Source organism: Medicago truncatula, chromosome 1, assembly GCF_003473485.1.
Source record: "Medicago truncatula cultivar Jemalong A17 chromosome 1, MtrunA17r5.0-ANR, whole genome shotgun sequence".
NCBI lineage: Eukaryota > Viridiplantae > Streptophyta > Magnoliopsida > Fabales > Fabaceae > Medicago > Medicago truncatula.
This window is the reverse complement of record NC_053042.1, coordinates 17,222,265-17,237,362: the sequence shown is the minus strand read 5'-3', so window position 1 is coordinate 17,237,362 and position 15,098 is coordinate 17,222,265. Positions and strand designations below refer to the sequence as shown.

The 15,098-nt window shown below is 38.1% G+C and overlaps 1 pseudogene; it reads right to left on the bottom strand.

The window, feature by feature from the left end:
- Nucleotides 1-15,098, bottom strand: LOC11421205 (ATP-dependent zinc metalloprotease FTSH 8, mitochondrial-like; annotated as a pseudogene).

Here is a 15,098-nt window from a genome sequence, read left to right as displayed (position 1 = left end):
TCATTTGAACTCATCTTGAACCCCTAGCTTAAATTGATCATAGTTCAGCATTCTTGAAGGGGGAGGGTCGCGGACCCAAGACTTGGAGCAAGTCATCTTGGTGAAGTACTTCTTTTTCGAGCAATAACTCTGCAATTTCAGCTACTTTTCCCTTGTGTTCTTCTATAAGTTGAATGGTATGTTTGTATGCTTTGTTCACCCATTCTCGTACTTCATTATCGATGATTGCACCAGTTTTACTGCTGTATGGTTTGGACGTTGATGATGTTGCATCAACACTAGCTTTTAGTTATGTTTTGTCATTTTTAGGACATTAAGAGAGTCAACTATTTGTAAATCATGGTGAAATCAGATCAAAACAGGAACAGGAGCTCAAAAGACGGAACTGAGAAAAAGATGGAAAATTCCTAAGAATATAGAATCGTGCCACGATGAAGCTGGTTCGTGGCACGATAAGTGAACGTGGGACAAAGGTTCAGCACTGGAAATTTCGTGGCACGAAGCAAATCGCAACGTGCCACGATGCTAGGTTTTGTCTGCGGCCACGTAGGATTAATGATGCTATCGTGCCACGATTGGATCGTATCGTGGCACGATGATGGGCTTTCTGGAACTCGTAAAATCTTTCTATATAAGGCTAGATGCGGCCACGGATTAGGGTTCGCTGGGGAAGTACGATTTTGAGCATAGAGGACATCAGAAGACCGAAGGACAAGCCCTGAATCTCATACCAACTCATAGTTGGTCATGATTATGTATGTTCACTATCAATTATGTTATTAATCGTAAAACCATGAGTAGCTAAACTCTCGGTATGATTGAGCCATGATGAACCGTTGTAATATATGAATTAGTAGTTGATACTCTCTTATTTAATAATATTATTCAGTCTTTATTCAGAATTATTTGTGTTCATTGCTTTTCATATAATTGCTCGGATGACTATTAACCCTAGCTTCTTGAATTATATGAATTGATATTAGGAATTGAATGACTCTTAACCCTAGCTTTTAATCCTGAATTAGTAATTCTGTTTGATTCAACATAGGAACCTAGAGATAGGAAATTGAGAATCATGACATATGAATTAACGTTATTTATTGCTTCCGCAGTTATTCAATCGGTTTAAGAGATTAAAAGGTTATAACTTAGGAAAGGGTTTTGATTCAAGAGATTGATCAAAACCAATTTGTTAATTCGTCGTAAAGAATGAATAGTAATAAGTAAATAAGGGAGGTAATTACTCATATAGAACAGTAGGGGATTCATCGGCTTAATCATTCTTCTCAATCATCCTTGCAAACAATCTTTATTTGCTTTTTGTATACGAAAAATCATCTGCCTAGGGCAATCAATATGACTTTTACATATCCTAAATTAATAACGTACCTGCTATAATTGGAATTAATACAGTCCTTGTGGAACGATATTTATTACTACTTCGATAGTTATTGGTACACTTGCCAATTATTTATCAAGTTTTTGGCGCCGCTGCCGGGGACTGTTGATTTATTTCAACAAGGCAATTGCGTTTTTTTTTCATTAGGATTTCTGCAATTTATTTTCTGTTAAAAATTTTTATCTCTTGTTTCAGTATTCATTAATTATTTTGTATTGTGCAGTACTACTGAGGTATTTTGCTGTTTATGCGAGGTAGACGTAATTCCGAAGACCTCGAGTACGATCCTGAAATTGAAAAGACTGCACGAGCTAACCGGAAAGCTGTCCGGGTGTCAAAGTCAGTTCCACCGGGTACACGCACACCTATACCAGATCCGACACTTATTGAAACTGAAACAACCACCCCTCCTCCAGTAATCACAATGGAAGAGGGAGACCCACCACCAGCAAGGCCTAAGTTGGGAGATTACGGGTTAGCAAATCACCGTGGTCGCCTAACTCACGTGTTCAGACCGGCTAATCCTGTTGCTTTTGAAATCAAGGCATCCGTTCAGAATGGATTGAAGGAAAGACAGTTTGATGGTACTGGGACCATCAGCCCTCATGAACATCTAAGCCACTTTGCTGAAACTTGTGAGTTTTGTGTTCCTCCAGCAAATGTTAATGAAGACCAAAAGAAACTCAGGCTTTTCCCGTTCACTTTAATTGGTAAAGCTAAAGACTGGTTATTGACTTTGCCTAATGGGACTATTCAAACATGGGAGGAATTAGAGCTTAAGTTTCTAGAGAAGTATTTCCCTATGTCCAAGTACTTGGATAAGAAGCAAGAAATAGCAAGCTTCCGGCAAGGTGAAGGTGAATCACTTTATGATGCTTGGGAAAGGTTCAATTTGCTTCTGAAGAGATGTCCAGGACATGAGTTTTCTGAGAAACAGTACCTCCAATTCTTCACTGAAGGATTAACTCATAGCAACAGAATGTTTCTAGATGCCTCGGCTGGAGGTAGTTTAAGGGTAAAAACTGATCACGAAGTTCAAATTCTGATTGAAAACATGGCCAGCAATGAGTACCGTGCTGAAACGAAAAAGAAAGAAAGAGGTGTTTTTGGGGTGAGTGACACTACTTCCATACTAGCTAACCAAGCAGCCATGAATAAGCAAATCGAAATTTTAACTAAGGAGGTACATGCTTATCAATTGTCCAACAAACAACAAGCAGCTGCAATACGGTGTGATTTGTGTGGTGAAGGCCATCCTAATGGTGAGTGTGTGCCAGAGGGAGCTAGTGAAGAAGCCAACTATGTGAACTATCAAAGGCAAAACCCTTACTCCATGAATAAGCACCCTAACTTGAGTTACTCCAACAACAACACCTTAAATCCCTTGTTTCCTAATCCACAACAACAACAACAACCAAGGAAGCCTCCAGGTATTGAGGAAACAATGATGAATTTCATGAAAATGACTCAAAGTAACTTTGAAGAAATGAAGAAGAGTCAAGACCTTGAAAGGAAGAACAATGAAGCCTCACGGAAAATGCTTGAAACACAACTTGGGCAATTAGCTAAGCAGTTGGCTGAACAGAACAAAGGGGGATTCTCGGGAAATACTCAAGAGAACCCTAAAAATGAAACTTGCAATGTTATTGAGTTGAGGAGTAAAAAGGTTTTGGCACCTTTAGTTCCAAAGGTTCCCAATAAAGTTGATGAAAGTGTTGTGGAGGTAGATGAAAATATTGAAGATGAGGAAGTAGTTGAAAAAGAGAGTGATCAAGGTGTAGTTGAAAATGAAAAGAAGAAAAAAACAGAGGGAGAAAAAAGTGAGAGGTTAATAGATGAAGACTCGATCTTAAGAAAGTCTAAGAGCCAAATTTTGAAGGATGGGGATGAACCACAAATTATCCCATCTTATGTGAAGCTCCCCTACCCTCATCTAGCCAAAAAGAAGAAGAAGGAGGAAGGACAATTCAAGAAATTCATGCAACTCTTCTCACAACTTCAGGTGAATATTCCTTTTGGTGACGCTCTTGATCAAATGCCGGTGTATGCTAAATTCATGAAAGAAATGTTAACGGGGAGAAGAAAACCAAAAGATGATGAGAACATCTCTCTTTCCGAGAATTGTAGTGCCATTCTCCAAAGGAAACTTCCTCCTAAGCTTAAAGATCCTGGTGCTTTCACTATTCCTTGCTCAATTGGGCCGGTAGACATTGGAAGAGCTTTATGTGATTTAGGGGCAAGCATCAATTTGATGCCCCTTTCAATGATGAAGAAGCTTGGAGGTGGGGAGCCAAAACCTACAAGAATGACTCTCACTTTAGCTGATCGGTCAATCTCCTATCCGTTTGGTGTGCTTGAAGACGTGCTAGTTAAAGTGAACGATCTAATATTTCCTGCTGACTTTGTAATCTTGGATATGGCTGAAGATGAAGATATGCCTCTTATTCTAGGAAGACCATTCCTTGCAACAGGCCGTGCTTTGATTGATGTTGAAATGGGGCAGCTAATGTTGAGATTCCATAATGAACAAGTGGTTTTTAACATTTTTGAAGCAATGAAACACCGAGCTGAAAATCCTAAGTGCTACAGGATTGATGTGATTGATGAAATAGTTGAAGACAATTCTCGTGAACACAAACCAACACACCCTTTGGAAGAGACAATTGTTAATTCTATAGAGAATTGTGAACTTGTCGAAGATCTTGAGGTGCAAGAATGTGTTAAGCAACTTGAAGCAAATGAGCAGCTGCTTAAACCCACCAAACTCGAAGAAATGAGTAATGAAGGGAAGTTGGGGGCGAAATCATTGAGCAATGAGGAAGAAAAAATTCCAGAATTAAAAGAACTTCCTTCTCACTTAAAATATGTCTTTCTTAGCAAGGATGTTTCAAAACCTGCAATCATCAGCAGCACCTTGACACCTTTGGAGGAAGAAAAATTGATGAGGGTGCTAAGAGAAAATGAAGGAGCTTTAGGTTGGAAGATTTCTGATTTGAAGGGTATTAGTCCAGCTTATTGTATGCATAGAATTCACATGGAGGCTGAATACAAATCAGTTGTTCAACCTCAAAGAAGACTGAACCCAACCATGAAAGAAGTGGTCAAAAAGGAAGTGCTAAAATTACTGGATGCAGGTATGATTTACCCTATCTCTGATAGCTCATGGGTGAGTCCTGTTCATGTTGTACCAAAAAAAGGTGGAATGACGGTGGTGGTAAATGAAAAAAATGAGTTAATACCCACCCGTACTGTCACTGGTCGGAGAATGTGCATAGACTACCGGAGGTTGAACACCGCAACAAGAAAAGATCACTTTCCATTACCATTCATGGATCAAATGATTGAAAGGTTGGCTGGCCAAGCCTTTTACTGTTTCTTGGATGGGTATTCGGGGTATAATCAGATAGCGGTGGCCCCAGAAGATCAAGAGAAGACTGCCTTTACTTGTCCATTCGGTGTGTTTGCTTATAGGAGAATGCCCTTCGGGTTATGTGGTGCACCGGCAACCTTTCAACGGTGCATGCTCTCCATCTTCTCTGACATGATAGAGAAGAACATTGAGGTATTTATGGACGATTTCTCTGTATTTGGTAAGTCGTTTGATCAATGCTTGTTTCATCTCAATGCTGTCCTTAAAAGATGTACCGAAACTAACCTTATTTTAAATTGGGAAAAATGTCATTTTATGGTAACTGAAGGTATAGTTTTGGGTCATAAAATAAGTTCTAAAGGCATAGAGGTGGATCAAGCTAAGATAGAGGTTATAGAAAAACTTCCTCCACCTATGAATGTTAAGGGGGTAAGGAGTTTTTTGGGGCATGCCGGGTTTTATCGGCGGTTTATAAAGGATTTTTCAAAAATAGCCAAGCCCCTCTGTAACCTTTTAGTTAAAGAAACTGAGTTTGATTTTGATGTTGAATGTTTAAATGCTTTTTCTTTGATTAAAAACAAGTTGGTGACTGCACCAATAATCATTGCACCAAATTGGGATTTACACTTTGAACTTATGTGTGATGCAAGTGATTATGCTGTTGGTGCAGTCCTAGGCCAACGCAAGAACAAATTTTTCCATGCAATTTACTATGCAAGCAAGGTTTTAAATGAAAGTCAAGTAAACTATTCAACAACTGAAAAAGAGTTGCTTGCGGTAATATTTGCATTGGAAAAATTTCGTTCTTATTTAATAGGCTCCAAAGTCATTGTTTTTACAGATCATGCAGCTCTTAAGTATCTCCTGACAAAAGGGGATTCCAAACCTCGACTTTTGAGGTGGGTCCTTTTGTTGCAAGAATTTGATCTTGAGATTCGTGACAAGAAGGGAGTAGAAAATGTGGTGGCTGACCACCTCTCAAGGCTTGAAAACAACGAGGTGACAAAGAAAGAAGGGGCCATCATGGCTGAATTTCCGGATGAGCAGCTTTTTGCAATAAGAGAAAGACCGTGGTTTGCCGACATGGCAAATTTCAAGGCCGGGAACATAATTCCGGATGACATGGAGCAGCATCAAAGGAAAAAGTTTTTCAAGGATGCAAACCACTATTTGTGGGATGATCCTTATCTGTTCAAGGTAAGCACTGACGGTTTGATTAGACGTTGTGTTGCAGGTGAAGAGATCAAAAACATTGTGTGGCATTGCCATAGCTCAGCTTATGGGGGCCACCATAGCGGCGAACGAACCGCTGCGAAAGTCTTGCAAAGCGGGTTCTGGTGGCCTACTCTTTTCAAGGATTGCCATGATTTTGTGAGGCGGTGTGACAATTGCCAAAGAACAGGTAGTATTTCTAAGAGGAATGAGATGCCCCTAACGGGAATCATTGAAGTTGAACCATTTGACTGTTGGGGCATTGATTTTATGGGACCCTTCCCTCCCTCTTCCTCTTATCTCCATATACTTGTGTGTGTTGACTACGTCACCAAATGGGTTGAAGCAATACCATGTGTTGCTAATGATTCCAAGACAGTTGTCAATTTTTTAAGGAAAAATATTTTCACTAGGTTTGGAACACCTAGAGTCTTGATCAGTGATGGGGGGAAGCACTTTTGTAACAACTTTCTTGAAACGGTGCTTAAAAAGTACAACATTAAACATAAAGTTGCAACTCCCTACCACCCTCAAACTAGTGGTCAAGTAGAGGTGTCCAACCGTCAATTGAAACAAATTTTGGAGAAAACTGTAGCGTCTTCTAGGAAAGATTGGTCTAGGAAGTTAGACGACGCTCTTTGGGCTTATAGGATTGCGTTTAAAACGCATCTTGGGTTGTCACCTTATCAATTGGTCTTTGGCAAGGCGTGTCATCTGCCAGTAGAGTTAGAGCACAAAGCTTATTGGGCCATCAAAGCCCTTAATTTCGATCAAACTCTAGCTGGTAAGAAAAGACTCTTGAAACTCAATGAGTTAGAAGAAATGAGACTTGGTGCGTATGAGAACGCCGTCATTTACAAAGAGAGAACTAAGAGGTATCATGACAAGGGTCTGGTGAGGAGAGAGTTTTATGTTGGACAACTTGTTTTGCTGTTTAATTCCAGGTTGAAGCTATTTCCCGGGAAATTAAAATCCAAGTGGTCTGGACCATTTATGATCGAGAGTATATCTCCTTATGGAGCTGTGGAGCTGAGTAAACCTGGAGAACCAGGGACATTTAAGGTTAATGCTCAGAGGATAAAACCATACCTCGGAGGTGAACTCCCTACAAACAAAGGGGGAGTGGTGCTGAATGATCCTTAGGGTCGTCATAAGTCAAGCTAGTGACGATAAAGAAGCGCTTTATGGGAGGCAACCCATCGGACTTAGATTCGCGCAGGTAGTTCTTTCTATTTACTTTTGTATTTAATTACGGCAATTTCTTTTATAAAAAAAAAAAAAAATTTATTTTTTTTTAGAAGTTGAAAAGATTTTTTTTTTTCTCTAAGTCAAGCCCATCGTGGCACGATAGTCTTCATCGTGGCACGATTTGAGAACTTCCCAAAAGAGGAGAGCCACTGGAAATATCGTGGCACGAAATTTCTCAAATCGTGGCACGTTTGCTGGAAGAACTAAGATCGTGGTACGAAGGGTATATGATCGTGGCACGGAACTGGGAATTTCAAACATTTTTGACCGTTACAGAAGGTATCGTGGCACGACATATCCGTATCGTGGCACGATTGCTGGCCTCTATAAATTCATTCCACGAAATTTCTCATTCAAACCAATCTCCCCTACCAAAACTCTGCCAAAATTTTCAATTTTCCTCACAAATTTCGCCCCATCACCAATTCCTCACCTTAACTTCATTACCAACCTTATATAACCTATCAATTTCACAAACAATTCATCTTTCACCATAAATCAAGCCAAACCCTAACTCCACAAATCCATAAATTCATCCACCAATTTTCCTCAAACCTACCCAAACCCCACAAATGGCTTCCAACAAACGCACCAGAGGATCCCGCAACACCCAATCAACCCAACCAACACAGCAACCCGGCTATGAGAAATTTTCTGATCCACAATGCGAAGAACGGTTTGAAAAAATTAAGGGGTACAAGTTTGCAGGCGAAAGGAAGTTTGATTTTATCAATTTGCAAAGGTATCCTCAGTTTGAAACGAAGTTTACTGCTTTAGGGTGGAAAGGGTTCAACAGGATGGTGGTCAAAGAAAGCAACCGTACAATAGCACTTGAATTCTTTGCTAATGCTTACGGTAAGGAAGATGATAAGGCTGTTGTTAGAGGTAAAAGGGTTGATTACAGTCCTGAAGTAATCAATGAATTGTTGGGTTTAAGGGAGCCAGCAGAGTGTCATGTCGAATGGAGGAGATCCAGAAGCAGTAGGAATTTTCCTACTGATGACGAGTTGGCTCAAATTTTGGCTGAAATTGGGAAACAAGGGGTTGATTATGTGCGTTCACGAGCAACAGGTTTTCCAACTAGGATGAATGTGGTGGATCTGAAACCGGAGTACAAGGCATGGGCTTCTTTCATTCATTCTACCTTAGAAAGTGTATCTGCTACATCTGAGTTACCCATGGAGAGATTGTATATCTTGGAAGCTATCATTTTTGGCCATGGAATCAATGTGGGGCGTCTGCTTAACATGAGTATTCAACAAATGGCTAACTGTGGCTCTTCTGTGACTTTGGGTCATTGCTGCCTAATTAATGCATTGTGTCAAGCTAAGGAGGTTCCGGTGGAACGAGGGGACATAATGTTTAATTCTAAAGGAGACATTGATGATACAGCTATGACAAAGTTTGAGAGGGAGTTAGCTAGGCAAGGTCGTCGTGAACCTCAGCAGGTTCAGCCTATGCAAGAGGATGTACCACAACACCCACCACTACACCCAATGTTGCACGATTACATATGTGGTATGGCTAACTGGGCACAAGACACTTCATCCGAGCTTTATGTGAACGGGCCTTATTTTGGAGCGGAACTTTCTCTTGCTGCTGATCAGCACCGTCAGATGCCTCTCCAAGGAAATGCCTTTGAGAGATTTAATACCGAAGAGGCCATGGAGACCTATTTTGTTGATCAAAGAGGACGAGCTCAAGCTAGGGAGCAGCGTGTCAGAGCTGACTACGCATGAGGGAAGGCAGCAAGTGAGCAGAGGGCTAGTCAATTCTATGCTGACATTGAAGGAAACTCTGAGGATGAGCAGTGATGGGCTATTTTGTATGTTTTTCTTTGTTTATTATTAATGAATCTGTTTGTTTTTGGAAACTTATCAGTCTCATAACAGTGTTATACCAATGATATCTCAAAAGTTCAAAGGAGGATGATGCCTAATATGTCAAAGGGAAGTGTACAACAAGGAATTAGGTAGCCACAACTTCCAGATACCTCAACTTGTAAGGTTCATGGCCACATTTTTATTTTTTTCAATTTTACATATATGAGTGTTCCATGCAACTGCTGTTTCTAGAACTTGCGATATTGCTCTATGTGTTGATTGGTCATTGTTTTGTACACACTAAGGCAAGTGCTTGGTACCTCGAGCCTTTTTGAGCCTACCTTGATATAATTGTTCAAATACCCTTTGTTAAGCCAATTTGAGCCTTTAGGTATAGATCTTTTTTCTTTTCGGTGACGAGCCATGTTACAAACCTAGAAGCCTTAGGAAGAATGTCCCAAGATTTTCTTTGAAGTTAAGCTTTTAGGTTGTGTGAAATGTGCAAGTTTGGGGTTGCTTCTGGTATTAGCAACTTATTAAGTTTGGGGTAGGGGATACTAGAGAACAAAGATAAAACCATATTTAAAAAAAAAAAAAAAAAAAGAGAGAAAATAGCAAGGCACTTGTTACATGTGCAGAAAAAAAAAAAAAAGGAAATTGTTCAGAGACCAAAAAGATCTATATGTCTCGAAAAAATAGAAAAGTTCTCTAGTATTCTCTTGTTTTAAAGTTGTAAAGGAGATTAGTGTGGTGTGTTCTCAGTGATCCAAGTAGGATGAGCTTAACTTCATTGTTGTCAAACTACTTTCCAAAATAAATCCACCTTCCACCTAAGCCCCGTTATAACCCCGAAAAGACCTTTAAAGTGTGTACTTAATTTTGACTTTGATTGACAGTTTAGAAATGTTTCAAGCTTATGGTAATACAGCGGACCTGCATGATGATTGAGAGTACCTATTCAAACATTTGCGTGGAGTTGTGGAAATTGTGGTATGAGCTAGGCATCCGGTATATCATTACACCGGAAAGGCGTGAACTTTTGAACATGTCATTGGTTGGTAATCTGTTATATTACTGCAATTTTTCCATTTGCAATTTGATTCCTTGAGGCCAAAGAATAGTTTAAGTTTGGGGTTGTGATGATGTTGCATCAACACTAGCTTTTAGTTATGTTTTGTCATTTTTAGGACATTAAGAGAGTCAACTATTTGTAAATCATGGTGAAATCAGATCAAAACAGGAACAGGAGCTCAAAAGACGGAACTGAGAAAAAGATGGAAAATTCCTAAGAATATAGAATCGTGCCACGATGAAGCTGGTTCGTGGCACAATAAGTGAACGTGGGACAAAGGTTCAGCACTGGAAATTTCGTGGCACGAAGCAAATCGCAACGTGCCACGATGCTAGGTTTTGTCTGCGGCCACGTAGGATTAATGATGCTATCGTGCCACGATTGGATCGTATCGTGGCACGATGATGGGCTTTCTGGAACTCGTAAAATCTTTCTATATAAGGCTAGATGCGGCCACGGATTAGGGTTCGCTGGGGAAGTACGATTTTGAGCATAGAGGACATCAGAAGACCGAAGGACAAGCCCTGAATCTCATACCAACTCATAGTTGGTCATGATTATGTATGTTCACTGTCAATTATGTTATTAATCGTAAAACCATGAGTAGCTAAACTCTCGGTATGATTGAGCCATGATGAACCGTTGTAATATATGAATTAGTAGTTGATACTCTCTTATTTAATAATATTATTCAGTCTTTATTCAGAATTATTTGTGTTCATTGCTTTTCATATAATTGCTCGGATGACTATTAACCCTAGCTTCTTGAATTATATGAATTGATATTAGGAATTGAATGACTCTTAACCCTAGCTTTTAATCCTGAATTAGTAATTCTGTTTGATTCAACATAGGAACCTAGAGATAGGAAATTGAGAATCATGACATATGAATTAACGTTATTTATTGCTTCCGCAGTTATTCAATCGGTTTAAGAGATTAAAAGGTTATAACTTAGGAAAGGGTTTTGATTCAAGAGATTGATCAAAACCAATTTGTTAATTCGTCGTAAAGAATGAATAGTAATAAGTAAATAAGGGAGGTAATTACTCATATAGAACAGTAGGGGATTCATCGGCTTAATCATTCTTCTCAATCATCCTTGCAAACAATCTTTATTTGCTTTTTGTATACGAAAAATCATCTGCCTAGGGCAATCAATATGACTTTTACATATCCTAAATTAATAACGTACTTGCTATAATTGGAATTAATACAGTCCTTGTGGAACGATATTTATTACTACTTCGATAGTTATTGGTACACTTGCCAATTATTTATCAGACGTCTCAGAAGAGTCCTCTCTTTGAGGGAAAGAGAGGAGGCCAACTTTTTCGCTGAAACCATAGATGGATACTTGAGCATATGTCATTTTGGTGACTTTCTCCAAGTCATTTTGTGCTCCGGTAGAGACTGTCCCAATGAGAACCTGCTCGGCAGCCCGACCACCAAGGGTCATACAAGTCCTATCAAAAAGTTGCTCTTTTGTCATGAGAAGGTTCTCATTTGAAACATACTGGGCAAACCCAAGAGCTGCTGTTCCGCGAGGAACAATAGTTACTTTCAATAATGGCTCGGTATGTTCCAAGAACCAACCAACAACAGCATGGCCTGCTTCGTGGTAAGCAACGGTACGCCTTTCCTGCTTACTTATTACACGGTTCTTCTTCTCTAAACCGCCAATGATTCTATCAATAGCTGCCTCGAAATGATCCATTGTGACTTGTGCTTCTTCAGTCCTCGCAGCAATTAGAGCAGCTTCATTACAAACATTAGCAATCTCTGCTCCAGTAAATCCTTGAGTAAGGGATGCAAGCCTTTTTGAAAAATACAAAGGTTCGTGGGAAAGTTTGATCTTGTTCAAGTAAATCTGAAATATCTGGTCACGACCTTTGATGTCGGGTTTATCAGCTGTTATTTGGCGATCGAAACGCCCATGCCTGAGCAGAGCTTTATCTAATATATCAGGTCTATTCGTACCTGCAAGCACAACAACTCCAGCAGTGGTTCCAAAACCATCCATCTCCACCAACAATTGATTTAAAGTACGTTCACGCTCATCATTTGAACCAGAGTAACCTTCACTACTTCTTGCTCGACCAATGGCATCAATTTCATCAATAAATACTATACTAGGAGCACACTTCCTTGCTTCCTTAAACAAGTTTCTCACCCTAGCCGCTCCAATACCGACAAACACTTGCAAGAAATCAGAACCGGATATAGAAAGAAACGGCACACCAGAAGAGCACCTTTTGGAAGTTTGGCGCCAAGCTCTTGGAATTTCTTGGGATTCTTGAGGAAACGCACAAACTCCATAAATTCTTGCTTTGCCTGAGCACAGCCAGCAACATCTTTAAAATAGACCTGAACAAAATGAATTCATATAAGAAAAATATTCTCTTAAATTAAGTTAGAAAACAAATATTTACAAAAGAATATATAAGGTACTAATTAACGAACCTTGTTTTGGGCATATTTGTCTACTATAGTAACATGTGCTTTTCCAAAGTTTAACATTCCATCAATACGTTCCTTATTATGAAAGAGAACTCCGAAAGCCAACAGGAGTGTAGATAATATGAGAAACACCGAAACCCAGTCGGTTTCAGAAGAATAAGTAACACGTACAAAATCATGATGATCAATGCCTAGTCCTTCTTGAGCTTCCTCTCAAAAGAATCCACACTTCCAATCTTAAAATAATATTTATATTTTGCTACTTCACTTTCATTATTCTTGACATATATTTTGGCAAGTTCTTTGTTAGAGACAACAATATGGTCTACTAAGCCAGGTTCCAAAACCTTAATCTTAAACTCCTGAAAGCTAATCTCCTGATTCTTTCCAAAAGGACGAAAATAAAAGAATGAAAGAATTAGCCCACCTATCAGTGTCATCAGGGTGCCAAGTTTCTTCAATGCTTCTTGAAAACTTCCTACTACGGCCACCTTCATCCACTGTGCCAGACTTTGACTATTCGTTTTCTTCTTATCGTTTCCCATTAATCACCAAGGAACTGTGGAAGGGAGACTAGGGTTTTCACGATGCTCCAAACAAGGGTTTCGTTACCGGTTTCCTGTTACCTGATATATATAAATTACTTTAGATGGTACGAAGACCACTTAAAACCGAAGGGATAGAAAATAATAGAAAAAGAAGAAAAACTTGTCAACACAAGTCGAAGGAGGGAGAAGAGAGGAAAAGCACATGAAGCATCAACTGTGAATTTCGGTGTCCAGAATGCACTGTGTGAGCTCTCTATTTATAGAGAAAATTCACAATAAGAAACTTTGAAAACAAGTAACTCACATATTAGATATAATACAAAAATATCTCAATTGAGTACCAAAATATATTATATTGAGTAGAAAAATATATTATTCAGTACATAAATATGTTATTCAGTACATAAATATATTATTGGTTATCAAAATATATTTCAGATCAAACACTAGAATATATTAGATTGCCTACCAAGATTGTGTTCTAAAATATTCTAGATTGCGTTCTAAAATATTTTAGCAAAACTTGGGGACAAAGAAATCACTTTTTAATAACGATCAAATTAAATATTTAATTTATCATTTTCAAATAATATTTTTCTAGTGCTTATTTCGTTCACACAATTATGTAGCCCCACTACATAATCTTAGGTCAAAAATTGGAGTATGACAACAGTGAAAACGTGCTTTGATACACTATTTCAAGCATCAATCGACATAATACAGACTATTTTTGTCTGATCGTAAAGATAATGTGACTCTAAAACCTTCCTCATTTCATTTCTAAGCATTTTTTTCAATGAGAAATGATATTTGTACAATCATTTTGTGACAACTTTTTCTCTCATACTCACATTATGTTTTTAATTCTCTCTCTTCCTTTTTTTCTCTCCATTGTTTTTGACCAATGAAAAGTAAGAAAAAAGAAGTTGTCACAAAAGTTGTTCAAATATCACTACTCTTTTTCAATATCACAAGAAAATCTTATAAGACAAGTATTTTTTTATAAGCATTTTATAAAAGAATTTTGATAAAACAATGTAAATTTTCTATGTGTTAAATATGTTTTTTTTTATATAAATTTTTCGTTTTAGCTTCCCTAAAATTTTACTTCAAATTTTATCTTAAAAAAGATCTATATCACCACTTTGGGCGATACTTTTAAGTCAAAATAAAAATTTTAAATTTTTTTCATAGTCATATTTAAAATATTATATCTCTCCAAAACAAATTAAAATTTATACTTGTGGCTAATTTGTTTTAGAATATTTGGAATGAGTCTGCTCTTGGTTTGTAATTGTGTTATCTCTGTCAAAGGTTGTAATGTGAACTTTAGTCATGGCATCATGGTGCGGGGCTGTATTTCTATTTATCTATATAATGTCTTTTTTCTCTTATCCAAATTGAAAAGAAAAAAAAAAGTGTTTCAGTTGATTAGGAACGTTGTTGAATCATATGGTATCGATTGACCAGAGAGCCTGACCTTTTTAGCTTCAAAGTTAGTTAACCGTTGATTGATAGTGAGTAACCTTTTATTGTTTTAGTTACTATAATTGAGTAACCTGTAAAAGTCAGGCTCATATATGTTCCTTTGATTGATATTTGCAAAATGTCCCTTGAACTTAAAAATTTATATATTTTTTTCTTATCCTTAAAAGTGACTGCATTATCACTGAATTGTGGAGCATATTAGCTAAGTTTTGACGGTATACAACCATATATGTTCCTTTAAACGATCAAACATTAACCATGTATTAGAGTTCAACGATATGAAAGTCAGCATAATAAAGTACAACCACATTTGTCAGATGGAAAACTAATACATGTCTTACATAATGAAGCACATAAATAATACATGATTGACATACCCAAGAATTACCAAGATGTCAAAGTATATGGCTTTGCTATTGCTAATTTTAACCACACCAAAAATTTCTACTTCCTTTATATTGTGAGCGGTGCACACCAT